The sequence below is a fragment of the Diabrotica virgifera genome, chromosome 3 (assembly GCF_917563875.1).
Source record: "Diabrotica virgifera virgifera chromosome 3, PGI_DIABVI_V3a".
Lineage (NCBI taxonomy): Eukaryota > Metazoa > Arthropoda > Insecta > Coleoptera > Chrysomelidae > Diabrotica > Diabrotica virgifera.
Window position 1 is genome coordinate 78,552,260 of NC_065445.1, and position 26,226 is coordinate 78,578,485.

Below are 26,226 nucleotides of genomic sequence, written 5' to 3' on the forward strand. Positions count from 1 at the left end.
TGATTTAAGCACCAGAAGTCTCGGCATTCCCTGTAATAAGAAGGTTCTAAGTTAGTTTTTACATAAGTTATGAATATTTATAAAAACTCAAGATTTATGCTTTATTTTGCAATTTTCTAAGCAACCAATAAGGATAGACATATTCAGCGCACGCCATATTGAAGTTTTTTATACGATTTATGAGTTTCTTACTCTCAAATTTGTTAACAGCACTAAAGGCCTTATAGAGGCCATTGGATTCGATAGTCTTGACTAGATTGTTTCACTCTTTCCGTTCCTTCATTTGTTCTCTCCAGTCAACTGTACCAATTTCTTCTATGACTATTTCTTAGTCCGGACGGCATCAAACCACTTCCTTCTTGGTCTCCCTCTTCTTTTCTTCTTTTGTTCTCCTGATTGAAAAAACCCTTAGGACGTTTCTTTCTTGTGGCATTCGCGAAACATGTCCCTAATTCTCTGTGCCCTAATTTTCTGTGTTATTTTAAGTCTCTTATACATATCCGTCTCTTATATTAGCTTCTGGTTTGTTTTTCCGCGCCATCCCCGTTAGCCTCCTTTATACCACCAAAAACTTGTCTTATCTCTAGCTTTTTTCCTTCTTTATGATTCATTTCCCAAGTTTCACATGTATACAACTCCGTTGCCTTTTTTTGCCTTCAACAGTGCGTTTAATGATCCTACTGCTTTGCTATCTTTCAACAACCGTTTATCTATTTCTCTCTCTTCGTCTTCTCTATTTGTAACTTTTACTTCAAGGTTCACATCACTGTTTTGAAAATTTTCAAGAGACTAAAAACATTAAAAATGTAAATTTTCCAAAAAGTATCCGGCATTTTTCAATCAAAAGGGCATCAATAAATGTCATAAAATGGAACACTAATTTGGTATAGAGTCATTTTTCTGCATGTCCCTTACGTATTCAGAAATTTGTACTTTTAACTGCTGTTAGGCACAATTAATGCACTAAAAGTGCGTATTGAACCATTTTGATGGGAAAATATACAAAAGATACAAGAAAATGAAGTAATTTACTATTCTAATTGGGAAATAAGCCACAATTTAACTAGAAAAATGATTTTATTTCCATAAAAAAATAAATAGTTATTTTCCTAACTAGTGCGGACAGTAATACTTTCACGCACGAGACTGCCGTTGACCCGAACGACGCGATAGCGGAGCTCGGGCAAGCAGTCGAGTGCGGAGAAGACACTTTCCGCATGAGTTAAGAACAATATTTTTTCTAGGGCTGTACGTGTACGTTTGGAAAAAAGCCACAAAAAATGGAGTTATGTCAATTTTTATTTAGAAGTGAAAATACACAAATTAATTCTTTGACAAGGTTGTCAAAACCAAACTTTCAATATAATGGGTTACCACGACGACGATATTGGTTTCCATGACGACGATTCAAAACCATTGTAATTGTCAACTGATCTGACTTTTAACTATTATCTCAAAATAATTTTATTTCATCGAATTATCGCGCTAATTTCATTAAAACATGAACACAATAAGATAAATTTGACATAAATTAGTAAATAATATCTAAATATTAGTTTATTGCATGTATTATAATATATTATAATGCCACATTACAAGGTATTTTACTTTCCCGCACGCCGTGCGGGAAAATTTACTTTCACGCGCGTCGTGAGGGAAAGTGCAACTTTCGGAAACGAAATTCGTGCGTCAAAGTGGCTCTTTTAGCACAGCCGTAGAAAAATCATTTTTCAAGTTAAATTGTGGCTTATTTCCCAATTAGAATAGTAAATTACATACATGCCACAAAGAAATAACTTCACAACAATATTAAGAAAAAGAAGTATTTTATTGTTCATAAAAGTATCTAATGGACATAGCAGAGTTTGATTCTAACGTCATCATTTCACTGGTATTTTAAAGCGGATTTAGAAGGTTTTGAGCCGAAACTTTATGCATGTAGATTAATATATACTTGAACTTTGAAAATATGTAAAAAAGGGAAAAGGGAAATCTGTTACATTCACAAATTTATACTCTCTGTCATTCGCCCTTAGAGTGATCCATTTATTTTCTTCTGCATTTTCCCCTTTCATTTCCATATACTTCGTTTTTCCTTGATTTATAGTTAGGCCATATTTTCTAGCTTCTTCAAATTTTGTTAACATTCTTGAACGTGTCTTTTGCGTCCTTTTTTGTGTATGAAGCTTTGTTCACACCCAAATGAAGCCTTCGGTAAAATTCAAACCACTATATAATCAACTAAATGCACATTCGTTCACGGTGGTAGTTGTTTATTGTTTTTCGTTAAGATACTTGTTCTATATGTTGTGTAATAACTGTATTGTTTCTGTATCATCTAAAAAAAGTACCAACTGTGTTTGAACTAATGAAGCTTTTGAAAGTTTAAAGAGCAACGTATTTAACCCTTAACAACTGACATGCGGTATGCCATCTTCTTAAAGTGCCTATCCGTTCTAGATGTTGGCGATCATCATGGGTATCTTGACTTTGTTTACCGCAGCGCGGAACAGTTCAGTGGTAGTAGTGTTATACCACTGTCGTAAATTTTGAAGCTAGGAAATCGTATATGAAATATGAAACCGGTATGTGATACCTTGCCGAAAATACATTTTGTTATAAAACATGTTTTATAGAAGATTTCTAGAACACCATCTGTGTATTACCTTCAAGTGGTGTGTACTTGTACCTGATCTAAACTACTGCAGTTAGTTTTAGTACTGTTTAGTCTTTGAGCTACGTTGACGTAAAGTTTTCTTGCGGCAAGTACTTACCTCATTACGTTTGTATAGTTAAAAGCAGTCCAGTGTATCATTTCGCTATTAGTATGAGAGTAAGTTCATCCAGTTGTTCTACCTCCAAGAGGAAAGCACTTATGTTACTATTTTTGAGTTACTAATACGCTAATACTTAATTTTTTTTGTAATTCAGTTTATAAAGGATGTTGAAAGAACATCCACCATTTTTTGATATTATGCATGCGTTCATAATTTTCTTGAAAACATAAAGTTTATTTTATTTTAAACAGTATTTTATTGTACAGTACTGTGAAGAATCATTCCGTAGTTAATGTAAAAAACAAATACAGTGATATAAGACAAATTCATATTGAAAATAAATACGCCAGTCAATGGGAGCAAGAATATGATATTACCTCCGAATTCTATCCTACTGCATGGATTTTAATGAAATTTTGGGCCTAGCCTCTACTTAACTTTTAATTTAAAGTCTACCCTATGCCGATGTGTGCTTTTATCTTGGGGGTGGTTCCCACCCCTTCTTAGGGGTGGACAATTTTTTGGTTAAAATTACCACGGAATTCGCTAGAGAACCTAATTTTAAGCAAAAACTGTTCTATAATTTTTTTTTTTGAAAACTCAATACTTTTTGAGATACTCATGGTTGAAAATTGGCCATTTTCATTGAAACATAATAATACCTTTTCGAACCGTTTTTTTGCGAATACCTTAAAAACCATGCATCTAACTAAAAAAACTATATTAAACATTTTTGTAGGATATAAAAAACAAAGAGACACTTGCCTTCATAAATCTTCTAGTTATAATACAAAAAGAGATATGGTATGTGAAAATAGTTTGTTTTTTGGTACATTCTCAAATTGGTGTATTCAACTTGAAATAACAGAGAAACGGTCGATTTTAGTTGTATAATGCTACTAATACCTTTTGTAGTACTTAAAAAGACCTTTAAAATGAGCTATATTAAAGGTCCACTACATTAAAACTAAGTGAGATATGCTGCAAACAAAATTGATAACTACATAATGTATTTTAAGAAAAAATGAGAAGTAATTTTAACTCCCATCCACCAAAATGTAAATGCATCGTTTTCCTTCCACAATACCGTTTATTATAGTGTTATTTCTATGTTCAAAAAGTTGGACGGGTTTAAAATAAATGGTTTTTGAAAAAAAAAGATCAAATTATAGAGAGCATTTTTAAATTTTCTTAAAACTCTGCCTTTTTCTCCATGTAACTTGAAAATGATAAGAGATATAGTAATGAAAAATAAAAAGGAAATTTTTATCTGAAAAAGGCCTACATTTTTGTGTGGTATCTTTTTTTCTTATCTCTTTCTTTCGTGATCTTTTTCGAGTTACATGGAGGAAAAGGAAGATTTTTAAGAACTTTAAAAATGCGCTCTATAATTTGATCTTATTTTTTTTTCAAAAACCATTCATTTTAATCCAGTCCAACTTTTTGAACATAAAAATAACACTATAATAAAAAGTATTGCAGAAGGAAAACGATGTATTTAAATTCTGATAGATGAGGGGTTAAATATACTTCTCATTTCTTCATAAAATACATTAGTCATCAACTTTTTTGCAGAATATCTCGCTTAGTTTGAATGTAATCGACATTTGGTATTGCTCATTTTAAAGGTCTTTTCAAGCACTACAAAAGATAGTAGTATCATTATACACCTAAAATCGACAGTTTCTCTGTTATTTCAAGTTGAATACACCGATTTGAGCATGCAGCAAAAAACAAACTCTTCTTGCCTACCATATCAATCTTTGTATTTTAACTAGAAGATTTATGAAGGAACGAATCTCTTTGTTTTTTTATAACCTACAGAAATATTTTATATAGTTTTTTTGTTAGATGCATAGTTTTTAAGGTAGTCGCAAAAATCCGTCCGAAAAGGTGTTATTTTTCAATGAAAATGGCCAATTTTCAACAACGAATAACTCAAAAAGTATTGATTTTTCAAAAAATAATCATAGAATAGTTTTTGCTTAAAATTAGGTTCTCTAGCCTGTTCCGTGGCTATTTTAACCAAAACATTTTTCATCCCCGAGAAGGGGTAGGAACCACCCCCAAGATAAAAGCGCACATCGGCATAGGGTAGACTTTGTTTCTTGAGCTATTCCCTACTAAGGGTAAGCACAGAACAAGTAAGTCGCGGTAGAGGTGTAGCTGTTGGTCGCGGTCGATGTCGACATCCATGTAAAACAAACACATTGTAATGAATGGAAGCGAACAGAGCAGGTAAGTCGCGGTGGAGGTTTAGCGCGATGCCATCCAGGAGGTTTACATCGATGCTTTTGAGTTTGTTTTACATGGATGTCTACTGCGCGGCCTACAAGGATGCTTTCCTGTGATTGATTCGTTGTTAGAAGCCAAGTTATTATTACTTGCGCTATCTGAGTTGATACTTTTTATATAATCACTTTTTTGTATTTAGTTTATTTTTGAATTCCTAAAGTAATTAAATTCAGTAAATTTTTGAAATATGAACGAGGATCTGATTATTTACAGCTGGCATTTCGTCACTATCATAACTTGACTGACAAAACATCGCAAAAGTACAGTATTTTTGTCATTCAAATTTCATTAAACTACTTCACTTGATAGTGGTTCTAGCTCGACTGACAGCGCAGGTGACCTCCTTGCTATGTGCTGTCGACATCGACCGCGACTTAACTAGTGGCATCTACCGCGACCTACACATCCACCTCGACTTACTTGCTGTGTTCTTACCCTTCCTGTGAAAATATCAAGTAAATCGATGTAGTAGGATGGAATTCGGAGCCAAATACCCTCATTGACTGCCCTAAAAGGAGAATAGGCAACAGTATGACATACCATGTCAGATTCTACGTCCTGAAAAATCCACAGTAGTTAAGGGTTAACACATTCAAACGTACACTTTACGAGTCCACGAGTCTTTACCCGTGCGTCATTAATACCTGACGAGATAAAACACATACTGTTTATCTAGCATCATTCTCTTCCACGCTTGAAACTAATGACAAACCAGCTACCACCTGTTATTAAGTAAAAACATGTTATTTTTATGAACGATCTAGCCTCAGTACATTGAAAAGAGAGAGGTACAAAAAATACGGTTGGGGGATGTTTTCACATTTTAGGTACAATTTCTGACGTTGTGGTTTGTTTACTTTTGTGGCTGTCAGTTTGTTGAATTTTTTGCTGTTATTTTGTCGAATTTTTGCATTTTGAAGTTTTTTAATAGTATAGAAACAGTTGTTTTCATAACTAATTTTATATTGGAGTTTAAAATTTTATGGTAAGTTTATGTTATTTTACGATTAATTTTGACAACGTATAAAGCTAACCTCATTGACACAATTAAGGAATGTTTGTGTTTAATGTTCCACCAAAGTGAATGAAATAACAAAAAGAAAATATGTTATTGAATTTTTTTATAAATTGTTTATTTATTTATTCATCAATGATATTAAAAGAATTTATTAAGCTACTTCAAATGTAACTACTGTAATTCTGCATCAAAAAGCAAAACTTACTTCATTTTATTTTTTGATAACGTCAAATTTTAACCTGTGATCGTAGGAGTAGCTACTTACTGTCACTTGCTGTTGCGTTTAGTAAATTTCCGACTTATTTCGTATGCTTTAAATGATGACGCACGGGTAAAGACTTGTGGACTAAACTGTATTATACAAATACTAGTGTATTATAGACGGTATATTCATTTTTAATGTCGATAAGATATTTATAAAGGTTTCCTCATTTGGCTTATAAAAGACACCTTGTATTATAAAATTTTCGGCCTTGATATGGCGTGTATCACATATATAAAACGACCCTAGGGGATCTGAATTACCGTCGTTTTCCTACTTCCGGCATTATATCAATAAGGCTGGCTCATCCTCATTTTTAATGGTACAAAACAATAGAGGGCACCCACAAAAATTTACTATTATTTCGCGCATTGCCAGTCAACCAGACGTTTAGTTCCGGCAAATGAATAACAATTTCATACAACCTGATCGTAGCATGGAGAATTTTTTTAGATTTATATCAGACTTACTTTTATAACTTAATAATGGGTGTATTTTTAAAGGTACTGTTACTTCCAGGCGGAACTAAACATTTTAGTACACAGTTATACGGTTTTGTTTTTACCTTTTTGTGAAGGTCGAAAAACCAAACAAAGAAAGCGAATAATCATAAAAAAAGAATGTGTGTGTACTTTGTACGCACGTAAGAAGTTATACTTCTATTATATGATTTAAACGAAATTAATATACTTTTTATTTATATTTGATTTAAATATTAAACTAATTTATACTTACTACTTCTCAAACATTTTTATTAAAACAGTGCCAAAAATTAAAATAATAAAAGAATAAAACACACACAAACACATTAAAAAAGCCACAAATGATTTCTGAACATTAATTGTCGGAATTTTTTTTAACTAAATACGTATTTTCTGAAAATAAAATTATATAATAAATATACTTACAATCATAAAATGTATAAAAAAAATAAAAGTTTTTATTGGGATTCGAACCAGCTATCAGCGCGGTTGGTATATTGGGGTTCATTCGCCTTAAACGCTTCGCAACGGAGGCAATGTGTCATTATGTGCGAAGATCGACTAACTAAACGGATTAAGCTTTTGACATTTTTGAATTAAATTAAATTATTTTGATTTTGAATTGAAATGATTTAGAATTGAAAAAATACAACAAAACATAGAGTAAGAAAACAATATATTAGGTGAACATTGATAGAAATTTTGATGGTAATCAAATTATGTAAATAAGGGCCGGTTGTTCGAACGCTAATAAAAACTGATCATTATCAAATATTTAATTACAATTACATTTGATTAAGCGTACTTCTGACAGATGTCGCATTTTGAGGTTATGTTGACTGATTTATTTTATTATTTTGGTTTTAATTTAAAATAAAACATAAATAAACTCTTTCTGATGTTAATTTCTTGTTTTTACTTACAGATCAATAATAATAATAAGCAATTTTTAATAATTTAAGAGCTGCGGCTATACTTTAGTTACTGTTTTACCTACAATCAATAACTGATTAGTGTTTTACATGTATTTTTCATGTCGCGATTTGATTCCCATCAAGAAAATTGATTACAATAAATGATTGATAATAATCAACTTCTTGATTAGCGTTCGAACAACCGGCCCTAAAAGTATTACATACTATGTATTTTGGTAGGTTCAAATAGGTAGGTACCTATGATACATTTACAATTATTACGTACCTGTTGCTTTTAAAAACTATTTAAATGTCACTACAATTATAAAATTTTTTGTTTCTGTCCTCACAACAATAAAACTAATATATTATACATTTGTTTACCTTCATATTGAACAATTATTTATTATTGACAGATCATTTCAACACCCAATCAGAGCCCGTATAACGACTAATACAATACTGTCGGTGTGCGCATGCGCGCAGATCCATATAAATTCACCCTCAATCTCAATCGCGCCTAAAGAAGTATAACTTCAAAATCTGTTTGAATAAAATGAAATAACAGGTAAAAGAAACTTTTAAAATGATAGGTACTATTGTTGACTTTCTTTTCTGTTATACTGTATTGTATTTGGTGGATATTCTTACCTCTAGGCATTGTCATTCATTAAGGCAAGCCGTACACCAAAGAAACATGAAACGAAAAACATGAAACATGAAACGTGAAACATGTTTCATGAAAATAAAACACTGTTCAACAAATCTCCAAGTCCGCCTACCAATGAAACGAGTGTGATTCATGCTCATGACACATTTTTATTTTCGGAGAGTTTCATAAATGGCCGGACGTATATTTGTTTAGCAGTTTTTTATTTCCATGAAACGTAATTTACGTTTCATGTTTCTTTGATGTGGGGCCTTATATGTGTTTATTATATTCTGTTTGTACTTCACCGATTAATATTTAGCCAGATACTAAAGTCATTTTTATGCCGAATGTTTATATTTTTTGTTGTTCTACACTTCCTTGCACTGTGTATGTGATCGTAAAATAACTCCTTATCTTGTTCTAGTGTTTGTTTCTAAAGGTTCATTCTAAGACGACATATTTGTACGATCCCTCGAACCGTCACGAAATCGATTGGACTGTTTTAAGGTACTAGTACACTTTACAGGACCAAAAATAATCATTTTTTTCAAGAATTTTTTCCTCAGAAACTTTACACATGAACATAAAACTTTTTACATATTAATCTCTAACTCTTAGAGAGTACAAAAAATATATCTTTTTTTATTTATGCACGTACACTAATATTGTAGAGGGCGCAAAAGTCGAGGCCTCGAAAAATGATGGAGGACAGTTAATCTCAGGATTGGGATATCCAAAACAAAAAAATCGTACGGCATTTGAAAAAGGAAGGTTTCTCACGTGACAATTTACCACAATTTAACCAAAAAATAAAAGATAAATATTTTTTTATCCGTGAAAAACTGAACAAAAACGGGCGATTTTTTCACTAGTAATACCACTAGAGGTCAAATTATTTCCGGAAATGTTTTTGAGATCATGAATATTTTGAAAATTTCCCGAGTCGCAGACGAGGGAAATTTTCTAAAAATATTCATGATCAAAACAAAATTTCCGGATATTAATTTGACTTCGCGTGGTATTCGGTAAGAAAATTCCACACCAAATTTGCATTTGAAAATCCAAAGCTGCATGAACAGATTAATAGCGCGCCATAGCTTTGTCAGCAATTATTTAGGCTTTCAAATTCGTAACTTCTACTCATTGTAGTTGCATGGGAATACTATTTCAAGATAGAAAATAGTATATTCTTCAATTTTACATAAGTTTTGAGTAACTACAAGTGATAGAAAATTATTTTTTGGCGTTTTTCTTAACGTGCGTTATGCGCGTTTTAATGGTATGGAATTCATAACCAACGTCAGCAAGCATAAATCATAGGAGGCTGTGATCATTATATTTTGACACTTCAAAACATCAAAAAAAAAACTCGCGTTTTGTTACAATAAATAATATTGCACAGTCAGTAAAACCAATAAAATTCTTTGTTTAAAAAATGAATCGATTTGAAAATCATACAATATGCAATGCGTGAAATTATCTGATGTAAAGATCAATCATCGTACCATGGCTTATTTATTTGAATTAATAGAGCATTGTGGCTTCAACTTGAAGAAAGAAAATCTGTTCCAAATTGTCTACGAATATTTGCGTCTAAACTACGCAAAATTGAAAGTACTGAATGGGAAAAAGGTAAATAAATTAGTGTCTAAATATTATATATATTTTATTAGACATAGAAACTTAATTGAAAACATTCAAAGTCCTGCATTTTCGCCATTAAGAAGAGAGGAGGTGTCCGAAGAATATAGAAAACATCTTAGCTTTGTAACTAAAATGAATCAAAACTAAATTATGTAAACAAATAAAAACCAGTCTGTCAAAAATGTTCTGTTATTGTAAACGTCAAAAAATTTCCACTATAATTCGCTGTTGGGTACCCCACGAGCAAAAAATTTCCGATAAAATACCTCCGTTGCCATGGTGATCTGTCAAAATAACGTATTTTGATTGGTTCAAAATACAGGTGTGGAATTTTCGATGGTAAATTGTCATGTAAGAATCCTTCCTTTTTCAAATGCCGTACGATTTTTTTCTTTCAGAGATCCCAATCCTGAGATTAACTGTCCGCCATCGGAGTTACTTTTTTTCGAGGCCTCGACTTTGGCGCCCTCTACAATATTAGTGTAAGTACACAAATAAAAAAAGATATATTTTTTTTTATTCTTTACAAAATTGATATTAAATATGTAAAAAGTTTTATGTTCATTTTTAATAAAGGTTCCGAGAAAAAAAATCTTGAAAGAATGCTTATTTTTGGTCTTCTTAAGTGTACCTTAATGCGCAGAATCGCCCTTGAACGGTTTTCTTTCGATCCCGAACCGATTTACGGTACGTCACCCTCTTGGAACGTATTTGTGTACCATTTCAAGTTCGAGTTGCGCCTGAGTCATTTTCAGTACGAATACCACAGTATTTACCACTAGTAGTTTGCTGTTTGCTAGATGCTAACATGTTCATTAAACATCAATAAAACTTCAAAATCTTTCTCAGAATCGATATCTGACATAGAATCGCTGTCTTCTATGAAAAAAAAAAGAATTAATAATTATTTAAACGAAAATCAAGATTCACAGGTACTAATAGCGTGGATTTTGGATTATTCTATTATTGAATCATCAGCTGATCTCATAGCAGTGACCAGTAAAACTGAAATCAATCCTAATTGCACAAGTCAGTACAAATAGTTTTGGTTTCTGGATGAAGGCATGTATCAAAAGGACCGTTCAGTTTTCAGTTACCGATTTCGAAACGGTACATGGATCGCTTGGAACAACACAGTGTACGATAGGAATCATCGTTCATGTTCGCTTGGAACGCATTTTTTTATAATGAGCATGACGAGGGCAGTACGAAGGACGGTTTTCACGTCACTTGGAACGCGCCTTACGTTTCTAATCTTATCTAAAGCGTCGTTTTCACGCTACGTCTTAAGGCTGATTCACATAATAGCTCAGGTCACGCTCCGCTCACGGTCAGCTCAAGCCACGATCAAAATATTCTCTCGGAGAAACCACGCGGTCAAAAAAAAGGGACGGAACTTGACCGTCGTGTTTAGTGCGGATAGCATGATTAAGATACGTGTCAGAATAGTTGACCGAACCTTGAGCTGAGCGTGAGCGGACCGTGACCTGAGCTATAATGTGAATCAGCCTTTATTGTACGTTTTCGCTTGTTTCAAATTATAAGAATTTCGACCGTGCGATGGTTAAAATCTACATAGTGGCTCGAGCAACTTTCTCCCTTCACCGCTTGAAACATTCGGTGAAGGGAGAAAGATTCCATATGATTGCTCGAGCCACTATGTAGATTTTAACCATCGCACGGTCGAAATTCTTATAATGTGAACGAGCCGTTTGTGTGTCATGCAAAACGTACGACAAAACGTACGTTTTGTCCAGTGTATAACAAGAAATGAAATGAATCGAAATGAAATCCAAGGTCAGATCGAAGATATGATGGGAAAAGCATAAGCGCCGGACTCCACTTGCGATTTGTAATCGCGCGATTGTTTTGTTTCGAAGATTGAACACATTGTTTGAAAAACGTTAATATTTATCTATACACTTGACAAAACGTACGTTTTGTCGTAAGTTTTGCATGACACACAAAACGTACAATAAGACGTAGCGTGAAAACGACGCTTTAGTTTATCATAACGTAAAAGAGGAAGACAATTTAGGTAAAAATCCCCATAATAAGAGAACAAACGTTTTCCAAAAAGAAAGCACACACCAAGAAGACACTTCCTCTTCTTCTTCAGCCTGTTTACATCCACTCCTGGACAAAGGCCTCCCCATCAGTCTCCACTCTCCTCTGTTTTGTGCTATTTGGTGCCAGTTCCTTCCCATTTTTGCTTTGATGTCGTCTAGCCATCGTGTTTGTGGTTGTACTCTACTACGACTGTGCTCGCGTGGTCTTCAATGTACAATGTTTCTCGTCCACCTTTCGATGTTTTGTCGTGACACGTGTCCTTCTGAGTTCCATTTCATTTGCGCAATTCTTCCAAATACATCTTTCACCTTCGTCCTGCTTCGCACTTCCTCATTTCGTATATATGTTCCCTCAGAGATACTCCCAATATACCTCGTTCGATCGCCCTCTGTGTAGTTCTCAATCTATTGGCTGATACATCTGTAAGTGTCATGGTCTCCATAATAAGCATAAAATAAGGGTCTCCATAATGACACACCTTCATCAAAAGCAGAATATGATCCCAAAAATTATCTAAGATACTATGGAGACGATCTAAGTAAAGATAAAACTAACGTTGGTATTACGATGCCATATCTGAATATTCTGGCACAAATCATGAGAAGAGTTAACAAAATAATAAAAATAATGGAAACCTGCAATACATGGGCAGCTGGGGCATGTGATGCGTGGTGAGGGAAACGAAGTATAAAATTGATTATACAAGGAAGATCCAGGGCAGAAAAGTATATGAAGGAGAAGAATCTTATGGCTGCGTAACTTAAGGGGATAATCAAATATTAGAATAGTTATGGCGATTGCCAACCACCGTCATGGGTTGGTGGATCAACATGAAATCTTTTCTTTTGATTTCTCCATATCATCCTTTAGAGATTTAGTTCTGATTGTATTATGCAATACCTCAATGCCTGAGTTGTGTTATTTCTTTTCCTACCATCTTATTACACTTATTATATTTTCTACTGTTTTTATGATATCTAGTTCCTCTTTACAACCTCCCAAAAACAAAATAAAGGATAAAAAAGAGAAGATTAGTGTTCAAACAGGACAACACAAATTATTTCACCTCTCCAACTGTTTCGAGTTTATATGCTTCATTTAAAAAATATGTGGTCTATTTATTTAAAAGTTTTTTGTCTTGTTTAACATTAGTTAGTTCTTGTAATTATTATTGGTATATTTTTTCTTCCCGTCTACAGGAATTTATTGATAAGGACGACCCAGAAAAAAAGGGGTGAACTGGAAAGAAAGCTTTCCAGTGTATAGAATCTTCTTCTTCTTAAAGCTCCATCTCCTTAATGGAGGTTGGCTACTACGATTGCAAACTCTTCTCTGTCTTCAGCTGTTCTTATTAGCTGTTCAAAATTTAGCCTTGCCCATTGTCGGATGTTTCTTAGCCACGAGTCTTTTCCTTCCTAGTCCTCTCTTTTCCTCGATCTTTCCTTTCACTAAAAGTTGAGCATAATGGCACTAATTATTTCTCAATATGTGGCCTAAGTATGATGTTTTTCCAACTTTCACTGTGTTGAAAAGTTCTCTTTCCTTGCCTATTCTATGCAGCACTTCTTCGTTTGAGGTATGCGATGTCCATGAAATTTTGAGTATTCTCCGGTTGATCCGCATTTCAAAGGCCTCCAATTTACTTACGGTTGATGTTTTAAGGAACCATGTCTCAACTGCATAGAGAAGAGTCTATTAGATGTAGCATTTCGATGAACGTAGTCGAATTTCTAGTTTTATTCGAGAATCGCAAAGCAGTTTTTTGATTTTTTCGAAAGTATAGAATCATTTTTTTTATTAATTAAATGGAATACAGGCTACAGTGCGACCTGCCAAATAATTTTTTCAAGTAGGCACGCCAACGTGAACGCCCTTGTATTATTTTGAAAGCAATGAAAACACTGGAAACAGTGGTAAAATGTAAAATACTTTATACATACATATTTCATTTCTATTATTTCTGCTTACGTGCTTAGAATATTCTGGCTTATATCTTCTTAAAACAAATGACTTACATCAAAAGGCAACAGCTTTGAATTACTTCTTTTTTAGGTCACACAAAATACCAGAAACAACCAACATAACATTCACAGCCAATTTAAATTAATCTTGTCAGCTTTTTATAAGTCAGTCTCACTGCACACCAACAACGTCTGTAAGTTCAAATAAAACCGTTGATTATTACAATTTAAAAGTTTTTATTTATTCAATTCACAAGTAGGGATCGACTACTGGCAATTGAATGGGTGCTTTATTGCTATTTAATCAATCGTATGTATGCATCGTTTGTTAGACTTATCATCGTCAATACATCGAAATTTTCAGAATTTGACAAGTAATCCCGCCAAATTATAACGAACATTTTACTATTTACAAGCAATAAACTAGGAAAGGTTGTTCTATTGATAAATTATATTCTATCGAGGTATGAATAGTGTGTAAAGATTATGAAATATTTTTTAAAGTTTTCAGAACAATACGTTCCTGAGCGTTTATTCTCGTTTTTTTTATTTTTGATATTTTTGCAGGTTCCCATATGGCATTTCCTGTTTTATTCACATAAGTAGTAAAACAGCACTAGCGCTGTCGTGAATTTGTCAGGTCCTCTAACGTTTGGATAAAATGTAATATAGTATTGTGTATCAATCTATCAATCAAAGATAGAATAAAATTTTTATTTTTTAATATAACGCGGGCACATAAATTTGATACACCCTGTATATTGATTTGTAAATATTTATTAGAAGTTAGCTGTCACGCAAGGTGTCACATTTTTGTAAATAAAAAGTGAAGTGAAAGTTATTTAGGATTATAATTTTAAACCGATTGTTTATTACGGAAAAGGTAAAACCACACGTAGATGTAATTATTAGTTTTTAGAAAAATAGAGGTAAAGAGAATTGGAATTTTAAATATGTTTGTTTAATGACAGGAATATTTAGATAATTTCCGAAAAGTCATTAGTTTTGAGTAGAAGTATTGTTTGAACGAATGACTGGGTTTTCGAATGAAAAAAAGAATGGGAAGAGAGAAATGTTTCTGATTGGCTTGGGAATTTGGAATGGGGAAGTTTTGTTTGAATGTTGAGACAGTTTGGAAAAGAAAAGATTATTGTGTTACGGGCATTCGAGAAGAGCAATCAAAAGTTTTCGTGAGTAGTTCAGAAGCAAGTACTAGTGGTTGTTTTTGATAGTGAGAGTAGCTGAAAGTGGAACGAGAGACAAATCAAATCGAGAAGAAATGCCTCTTTGATTCTGTAAAGTCCAAGAGAGTAAGTTACAAGAATTATCGTTATTAAAATTATTTGTGACACCAAGTAAAAAAAGATACTTGGGTCTCAGGAGATTATTGTTGAGAGAAAGAGAGGAGAGAGTTTTGGAGTTTATTGAACGAGTACTGGCAAAAAGAGGCCTGGCTTGTGTTTTGGAGAAATAGTTGCTGGTATCCTGCTGGATTATTTGCTGAGAACGGAGAGGGCTTTGATTGGTAGCCTAACATAATCAACAAGGAGGAACTGTTTGGGTCAAGAGGAGACATCATTGTGTGTGAATCAAAAAGGTCAGTCGATAACCTATGTGATAGATTTTGTTTTATAATCAGAAGTTAAATTGTTTTACGTAAAAGCATATGCATTTAAGATTCCAACATTTCAAAAATTTAATAGGAAGTATAAGTAATTTGCGAATACCAAATTTGTTTGTTTAGCTTGTTTTATTAATAGTATCAAGAACAAAGCGATAAATATTTGTTTGAATTAGATTAATTTATATGGTAAACGTTTCTTTTGGACAGTTATGCCCACAGGATTTAATTAATAAATTTACAGAGCATTGCTTTTGATAATAACGGTATTTCTATGTGTTTATTTATGATTTTTCTATTTATTTCCTTTTCCTATTTTATCCCGATAAGGATCAACTAAGAGATACTGAAGCCACGAGAAAGGATAAGTATAACCTAAGAGAATTTAAATTTTTTTTTTTTTGACAAAAGGCACCCTGAGATTTTTTCTTAATATTTTTATGTATGATTTGCGTTAATTAAATAATTGATCAAATAAACAATAATTAATATAAAAGTAATAAGAAGCAGATCATACAAATAGATAAAAAACAATTGATTATATATATTCTAAAACCCTCAAACGAAAAGAGGGTACTTAATTGAAGTTATTACCATCTAACCAAACAGTGTCATGAAATTGAAGAACTCGAAAATAGATACGACACGTTTAATATGTATAAAAAAAGTAAAAGAAGGGGCTGGATGGTATCTTCAATACGAGACAAACTGAAATGCTACATGTTGAACATGGTAAAGAAATATTTGAAGTAAAGGACAAACTTAGAGAATGGGAAAATTGCATTACGAACCTAATACGCGGATACGCGGATAAGCGAATAATCTTCTTTTCATGAGCATTTTTCAGTGCGTCACAAATGATAGAAAAAAAGGTAAGTCTGTGATAATATACAGGGTGTTTGGTAAAGAATGGGCCATAGCTTAACCTCAGGTTCCTGAGGTTAAAATAGGCCGATTTAAGCTAACTTACCTTAGTACAAAGTTTATAATAACCGAGATACAGGGTATCAAAGTTAAACTTTTTTTTTTATTTATTATTGAATATTTCCCGACAGGTATGAGATAACAACATGAAATTTGGTATGTCTGGGTTTTTTGCATATCATTTTTAGCATATCATTGTAGTTCCACCCGAAAAATAACTTAAAACCATAATAATTGTGCCAGTTCTCAAATTTATGTCACTGCATCGCAAATTCTATTTGAAGAAATTTGCGATACATTTTTGGATCATTTTATGGTTTTAAGTTATTTTTTGGGTGTAACTACAATGATATTATGCTAAAAGTGATGGTGTATCGCAGATTTAAAATGCGTTTATCTCGAAAACGGTTGAGTTTAGGGAGATGAAAGAGGTATACCTTTTTTAAGTAAAACTAATAGGAGAATAAAAATTTTAATGTCAAAACTATACAGAGTTAGGGATAAAAAAAATTGAACGTAATAAATGAGTGCTGAAAGGCGTATGTGGCGCCCTCTGGGCAATACATAATTTTTGGTAGGGAATTTAGTTTTCTTGATCCAAAAACCCCCAAATACCAAATTTTATGTTGTTATCTCATACCTGTCAAGAAATATTTAATAATAAATAAAAAAAGTTTAACTTTGACACCCTGTATCTCGGTTATTATAAACTTTGTACTAAGGTAAGTTAGCTCAAATCGGCCTATTTTAACCTCAGGAACCTGAGGTTAAGCTATGGCCCATTCTTTACCAAACACCCTGTACATTTTAGTGGCATGACATTTTAGTTAAATCTGACAGTTGTCACATTTTATTTGCAATTTTGCATAAAATCAAATCAATTGTATTTATTGCATTTATAAAATGGTAGTCTCTTTGATTTGTATAGTCTTATAAATTGAACAGATTATATTCGTAGATATATTATATAATTTAGTAAATATTTTTTTTCGATTATAGCGCCATATATTGACAACTAGAATAAATGTTATAAATGTCACCGACGAAATGTAATCACCGACGTGCCTTTTTTTCTGTCACATGCAATTTAATGCGTTAGAAAGAAATCGACACTTAGCCCAACGCTGTTTATATTGTTTATGGACCAAATAATTAAAAGATGCACAATAGAAAGCAGAAAATTAAATGTTGGACACAGATATCTTCGTAGAGTAGAAATATCAGAAGGAGTGTTTGCAGACGACTTGGTGTTAATTGCAAGAAGTGAAAAAGATTTACAACACAACATTGAAATATGGAACAGAGTATTCATCGAAAATGAAATGGTAATAAACAAAAGCAAGACCAAAGTACTGCCGATCGGTGAAGAGGGACAGGAGCTAAGAATAGAAATTGAAGGAACACTAATTGAACAAGTGAAAACTTTCTCTTACCTAGGTGTAATAATTGACCAGGCAGGCACTCAAGATGCTGAAGTAAACAATAGAATAGACAAAACAATAAAGCTGTACCATGCAATGAATAAAAAATTTATCAGTAGAAAAGAAATTTCAAGAGAAACAAAAATAAAAGTGTTCAAATCAATCTATAGACCAGTACTAACATTCGGCAGCGAATCTTGGGTCTTAACAAACCGACAAAAAAGCAAAATACAAGCCATGGAAATGAAGTTCCTGAGAAGAGTAAAAGGCGTCACTAAATTAGATCGACTACGGAATGTAGACATAGGAAGCGAGTTAAAAATACCATCCACATTGGAGTATATAGAGCAAAGACAATTATGTTGGTGGGGACATCTACAACGAATGAAAGAAACTAGACCAGTTCGAAGAGTATGGGAAGCAAAAATATCAAAAAATAGGAAGAGAGGAAGACCCAGACAAACATGGGATAAAGCAATAGGAGCCATTCTGCAAAAGAAAAGATCAAACTGGATAGATGCCAAAGCGATAGCACAAGACAGAAAAGAGTGGAAAAAATTTGTATATAGATAACTGATACTTTTATAGAATTAATGAAATTAATTTTAGAAATGTAGAATTAGATGTAAAGGTGTAATTAGATTAATGTTGCAACCCTACACCATTGTATGGTAGGAGGGATATGATTATATATATATAGAAAGAAATCGAAAAACTGTGACGCACTGAAAGATCCTCATGAGAAAAAGCATACCTAATGGTTGACCAATTCATTGTTCATAACTCTACCTAAGAAAACAACAGCAAAAACCTGTGCTGATTACAGAACCATCAATTTGAAACCATTTATTGAGCAGTATAATATTATAGTTTCAGAACAATATCGAAGTAAGATCATTCATCTTTGTAAAACTTGTCAACCTTCATTTAGTAATACACTGGTAAATGTGTTATCTCATATTTTGCAATAATCTCTATATGTACATTTTACGAGGTTTGTATTATCCGTACATGTTATTATGGAAAACAATTTTTTTAATTATATAATTCTTAATCGATGTAAAGTACTTACTCGACCAATATACAACGTTACATGAAGAAACCTCACCTGAAACAATAATACACTTATTAAAATTCCACTAGGAAGAATTTCCTGTAGCTGGCTGTATACCATTAATTACAAGTAAAATTTAATAAAAAATTTTTGGTCTTGGTAAAAGGTATATTATTTTAAAAAGCCCTATAGGGCTACAAACATCGAACAGAACGTTTTCGCTCTAAAAAGAGCATCATCAGTGTTGCAAGAACATGGTGAGCCAACCAAAAAAATACGAAGGTCAAAGCCTTTCAAAAATGGACTAAAAGTCACATCAAAATGCTAACATTGCAAATTCCAAAGGATGGATATAATCCCTAAGGATATGGCCCTAGGATAACATATGACTCCCACACGTTGTAAGTGGGTCAAAGGTAACAAATTAAATTTGTTACCTTTGACCCACTTACAACGTGTGGGAGTCATATGTTATCCTAGGGCCATATCCTTAGGGATTATATCCATCCTTTGGAATTTGCTATGTTAGCATTTTGATGTGACTTTTAGTCCATTTTTGAAAGGCTTTGACCTTCGTATTTTTTTGGTTGGCTCACCATGTTCTTGCAACACTGATGATGCTCTTTTTAGAGCGAAAACGTTCTGTTCGATGTTTGTAGCCCTATAGGGCTTTTTAAAATAATACACCTTTTACCAAGACCAAAATTTTTTATTAAATTTTACTTATTTATTGTGAATACGTTGTTTAGTTGTTTATTTTATAAAAAAAATGCAACATATTTAATTATTTATAGTCTGCCTGTTGGATTTCATTTATTATTCACGAATTATGTTTATTACGTCTCTATTCTACACACAGACGCTTAAGGGAGTAGGCGCAAAATTTCAGCTTCAATGCTTTTTAAATGTATTCATTTTTTTTTTAATCCTGGGAAAACTGATAAGTATTTTTGAAAAATTTAAATGCAGAATGAAAGCTTAGATTATTACCGAGGGCCGAAAGTCCCTGAAAAGTTCTATAATGTTTATTTTAATAAGTTACAGGGGTAAAAAAAGATAAAATTTAGTGTGATATTTAAGTTCAAGTATCTCATTCAAAAGAAACTTTTTGTTTATTCTAGGGACTCTCGGCCCTCGGTAACAATGTAATCTTTCATTCTACGTTTAAATTTTTCAAAAATGTTTATTAAGCACTGGAGCAGGCATTTTGCGCCTACCCCTTAAACCACCGCATAATACATAATACATCAAACAAATCATTTTACAAAGGATGATGATTGATCCGCAACACAGAAGTTTAAATATTGTAATTGACAAGTGACAGCGCATTTGTACTTTATTTACAACTAAATTTCCGTATTATTTCAAATTCCAATTCGTTTCCGTGTTTTGAATTTATAACTTTTATCAAAAGAACTATCGACTATTTTGTTGTGATGGTTAACACGCTCCTTTACTACAAAATCATAGCACCATTAAATACGGAAACGAAATCCTACTCACTGCCAAACAAGATTTATATTAGAAAGATGGAAGGAATAGTACGAGAATCTGATGGCCAATGCAGATGCAGAAGAGTCACCATTACAAGAGATACCTAGTTTTGAAAAAGAATGTTGTTCTGAAGCTATTTGCTTGTGGCATTTTTATAATCAACTATTTTCAATGGGAAATAAGCCACAATTTTACCAAAAAAATGATTTTATTAACGTTTCGAAGCCCAAATCGGGTTTCGTTGTCAAAATACAAAATACTTTTTTTATGAAAAAACAAAAGATGTAGATCTTTGAAACACACTCAGTGATCAAAAGATCCACAGATACTGGTTTAACGACCACTCGTACGAAATCAAACAAATGAAATAGAGAATGTGGAAAAATCCCCTTACGAATAATTCACACATCCACCATTTCGGGCTGGGAAAAATTTTTTGAATATATAAAATACTTTTTTTTTTGTATTTTAAAATGATTGTATTGTCAATATTGTCAATATTGACAATATTGATATAAATCAAATACAATATTGTCAAAATACAAAAAAAAGTATTTTGTATTTTAACAACGAAACCCGATTTAGGCTTCGAAACGTCAATAAAATCATTTTTTTGGTAAAATTGTGGCTTATTTCCCATTGAAAATAGTTGATTTGAAAGAGAACTCACATACTCAGAAGCGAAGTTGAAATGGCAAAAAGAAGGCAAAAAAATCATAAAGCTGTTGGTATAGATAATCCACATATCGAATTGATATTGACTGAATACAATTCAACGAAGTTTGCCAAATAATATGGAAAAGTTGCATGTGACTAGAGAACTGCACAAGTTCAATATATTGCTCTTTATAAAAAACAATCGAGAAATTCATGCAGCAACAATTTCTATGTTGGAGAAACTGCAAGACCACTATAAATAAGCGTCGGGATCAACGAGCATCAAATATTGGTACATCAAAAACAGCGATTACGACAAACCACAGATATGCAAATATGCCAGAGACAATGAACACAGACCACAGTGGAAAGATGCATGAATAATCATGAAGGAACATACATAAAAAAGAGAAAAATCAAAGAAGCAGTCAGTGGCGTAGCGTGAGTGTCGGCCGCCCGGGGCGGAAGACAATTTTGCCGCCCTCTTATTTAGGTATTTTAATTTATTGTATACTATACATTACATACATTAATTATAAAGAACTTTTCGGTGAGAAAAGTCATCATTATTTTGCATTATACTGGTTGGATTTTAAATAAAAAAAGTTTATCTAAGTTTTACAATCACGTTTATTTACAAAAATTCTTTTACCTTAACCAATTAGATACATTGATATAGCTTAGTACCTATCACTTAAGATTAGGTACACCTTGACGATCGACAAAATTAAATAAAATCAATTTTTAATTAGAACTAGAAACGATACTATATAATGTTATATTTTTAACTTTATTGAAAAGTAATATGAGTATTTATTAGAATTAAAAACAAAACTTCCGTCTTCAATTAAAAATTTATACGTCTACTTTTTTTAAGAGCAAAGTCTTTTATTGCACCGTCAATGTATATCGCATCACACATCTCTTTCTCAATAGACAAAATAGCCAAATTAGTTAGCCTTAGAGTACTCGTTGTCGATGTTAAATATTTTTTAATCAATTTCAATTTTGAAAAACTCCTCTTACAGCTGGCATTGCTTATAGCAACTGTAAACAATATTCGGAATATTATTAAAATATTGGGCAGAGTATCTTCCAGCTTGGATTTAACAATAAATTTAAATGTTGTTCTGAAGCTATTTTCTTATGGCATTTTTATAATCAAGTATATTCAAATGGGAAATAAGCCACAATTTTACCTAAAAATTTGTTGGGATTGATTTCATGTAATCGAATGAACTATCTTTTAGTAAAGTCGTCCCAGGAACGCAACTCATCAATATTGGCAATATCATTTTAAAGTCGTCTACTTTAAAATGTATAATACGTGTCTGAATTGCCGATATAAATGAGTCAGATTAAATAAATTATTAGAAGAATTTTTTACTAAGCAACACCATTTTTGTTTATTTAGTATTATTTTGTATTTTGACAACGACACCCGACTTGGGCGTCGAAACGTTAATAAAATCATTTTTAGGTAAAATTGTGGCTTATTTCCCATTTGAATATACTTGATAATAAATTTAAATAATTCAAATGAGTCTGCATTAATCAATTTCGTTGCCTGTAGCAGCAACGAAAATCCGCAGTCGTTAGTTTTTATAGCTTGAAACCTTGCTCGTCAATTTCGTCAGATGCGTAGTCTACATTCTACATTTCTACATTCAGTGTTGTCTGGATCTAATAATATAGCCGACGTTAGATAAACAAACTTATCCGTTAAATTCTGTAGCTGTTGAAACCGCTCACGAATTTCTACAACAACTCTATCTAACGAAGAAAACAGCTTTCGTCTCAACTCATTTTCATAAGAAAAGTTAGCACCTTTAGTTCCGGCATCAAAAATATGCTTTCTTGTTATGCGCCTTCGAGGATTTATGGAAATTCCAAGTTCTTTACACATATTTTTGCATAACCTACAGCGCCATTTGCCCATTCCTCTCTTTTCTCTGTCAATATCTTATGAGCGCACAATCTTATATGTCAAGTCCCCTTGTTTGTAAATATTTTTGTGCATCATTCACTTCATGTAGCACCAGTTGCCACAGGCCCAAAAAACAAAGAAAGGAAATTGACTGCATCGAAACTAGTAAAGCACCTGCATCTGTCCTAGTCCTAGTATTTAAGCTTTCACCTGCCTCTGTCAGTTTTTCCAAAGTGGCGAGAATGTCTTTGTAATGATGCCATGTCACATTTACGGCATCGCCTCTTGCACTACACCGCGTGTCTGGAATCCTTCTTGTGTCGATGTGTCGATGAGGAAAAAAAGAATAGCAACGTTCTAAAGTGCCGAAAAAAGTTGTGATGATTGTTAGTCACAAACGAGGAATTCCCACAAGTCATATAGACGTTGCCAGTCGCTACAAAATATCATTCAAAGCAAATAGACTAAGAGCCGCTAGAGGTGAAATTTCTTAATCATTTTAGGCACGATAGGACCCTATAACTTAAATAGTAGAACCTAAAAGAAAACGTTTGAACACTGTGCCGTCACTTTTCAGTGGCACATGCGTCGACAGTGGCGCATCAAACTTTCCACTTACGGACGGGATAAATAAATTAAAAGTTACCCTCCCTTACTAACAGAAATAATTTTTTTTTATTTTTTTAAGATCTACGTGATTAACACATAGGATTCAGCGTAATTTTAACCCACCACCCCCTTCCCCCTGCCTCCGCCATCAAAAACTTAATTTTTAGTTTTTATGTTTTTTTTGGTTGGATGCAATCAATTTTAAAATTTCAAAAAATTCACACGCATAGCTGAGGCTTTTATAAAACATGCCTATTTTTTATAGACCCGTAAGTAACTGTACATAACCTCAAAAATTTAAAAGAAATTTTTTTTTTCAAAAAAGCGTATAACTTTTTGTAAGGAATTTTTTCAGGTCTAATTTTTTCTTAATCTTATGTGTTTTATCAAACACTATATTTTTAATTTTTTTCAGATTTTTCCGTAAGGCTCCCCACCTTCAAAAATCCGAAAAACTGTTTTTTGGGGGGTTTTGGGGGATTTTCCCTATTTTATAGACTTCATAATATATCAAACCAATTTTGTTTTTATAGGTTATATGTAACTTGAAGTAATGGGTCCTTTAGAATATTTAAAAATCAGAAAAACACGTTCAAACCCCCCAAAACCCCCTTAAAAAACAATTTTTTGGATATTTGAAGGTGACCAGCGTTACAGAAAAATCTGAAAAAAATTAGAAATATAGTGTTTGATAAAATACACAAGACTAAGAAAAAATTAGATCTGCAGCTATCCTCAACAAAGAGTTATATACTTTTTTCCAAAAAAATTTTTTTTTAATTTATTGAGGTTATGTACATTCAACCTACAGGTCTATAAAAATAGACGTGTTTTATAAAATCCTTAACTATGCGTGTGAATTTTTTGAAATTTTAAAATTGATTGCATCTCACCAAAGAAAAAAATCAAAAATAAAGTTTTTGATGGTGGGGGCAGGGAGAAGGGGATGGTGGGTTAAAATTACGATGAATCTTATGTCTTAATCACATAGAACTTAAAAAAATGAAAAAAATTAATTTCTGGTAATGAGGGAGGGTATTTTTTAATTTATGTATCCCGTTCATAAGTGGAAAGTTTGGTGCGCCACTGTAGACGCATGTGCCACTGAAAAGTGACGGCACAGTGCTCAAACGTTTTCTTTTAGGTTCTACTATTTAAGTTATATGGTCCCGTCGTGCCTAAAATGATTAAGATATTTCACCTATAGCGGCTCTTAGTCTAAAAGGAATTCTCCGAATTCGTCACAAAATAAGTAATGAAAAATTCCGTGCTCCTTTCAATCGGTCCGAATTTGTAGTTGCGAAAAAATATAAAATGGTTTAAATATTTACAAAATATTTTTATTATTGATTGGTAAATTTTGCCGCCCCCTAACAAGTGCCGCCCCTGCCGCCCCCACTACGCTACGCCACTGGAAGCAGTCCTCATCCTAGTAAATCCAGAAAAGATGTATCGTTTATAAAGCAATGTAGAATTACAATTCGCTTAGTAGTTTTGTAGAAAAAATTCAAAAATCACTAATTAAGGCATTTTTTTCAACAAAAATTACAAATAACTCAGAAATCATTTTCAAAAAATTACCAAGAGAAAAATAGTTATTTTCCTAACTAGTGCGGAAAGTGATACTTTCACGCACGAGACTGCCGTTGACCCGAACGACGCGATAGCGGAGTTCGGGCAAGCAGTCGAGTGCGGGGAAGACACTTTCCGCATGAGTTAGGAACAATATTTTTTCTAGGGCCGTACGTTTGGAAAAAAGCCACAAAAATAGAGTTATATCAATTTTTATTTAGAAGTGAAAATACACAAATTAATTCTTTGACAAGGTTGTCAAAATCAAACTTTCAATATAATGGGTTACCATGACGACGATATTGGTTTCCATGACGACGATTCAAAACCATTGTAATTGTCTACTGATCTGACTTTTAAATATTATGTCAAAATAATTTTATTTCATCGAATTATCGCGCTATCATTAAAACATGAACACAATAAGATAAATTTGAAATAAATTAGTAAATAATATCTAAATATTAGTTTATTGTATGTATTATAATATATTATAATACCATATTACAAGGTATTTTACTTTCCCGCACGCCGTGCTGGAAAATTTACTTTCACGCACGCCGTGCGGGAAAGTGCAACTTTCGGAAACGAAATGCGTGCGTGAAAGTGGCTCTTTTAGCACGGCCGTAGAAAAAAGTATTTCTTTCGATGACATACGCCTAAAGAAATTGATTCGAAGCGATTCGAAAAATTGTTTTCTCGTTATAAATTATTTGTTATAAAAGTTCAAAAGATATTTCAAATTTGAAATAAACTATTTTCAATGGGAAATAAGCCACAATTTTACCAAAAAAATGATTTTATTAACGTTTCGACGCCCAAGTCGGGTGTCGTTGTCAAAATACAAAATAATACTTTTTTTTCAAATTTGA

General features: G+C 32.7%; 1 protein-coding gene across 4 annotated transcripts in view; it reads right to left on the bottom strand.

The window, feature by feature from the left end:
- Window positions 1-26,226, bottom strand: part of LOC114335969 (ADP-ribosylation factor-like protein 4C) — a 311,831-nt gene that overhangs the window by 163,917 nt on the left and 121,688 nt on the right. Inside the window, exon 2 of one of the 4 annotated variants that reach the window (XM_050645255.1) lies at window positions 19,114-19,149. The exons of the other annotated variants lie outside the window; for them this stretch is intronic. The gene's annotated coding sequence lies outside the window, so the exon portion shown is untranslated. The remainder of the gene's footprint in view (window positions 1-19,113; window positions 19,150-26,226) is intronic. 4 annotated transcript variants of the gene reach the window in all.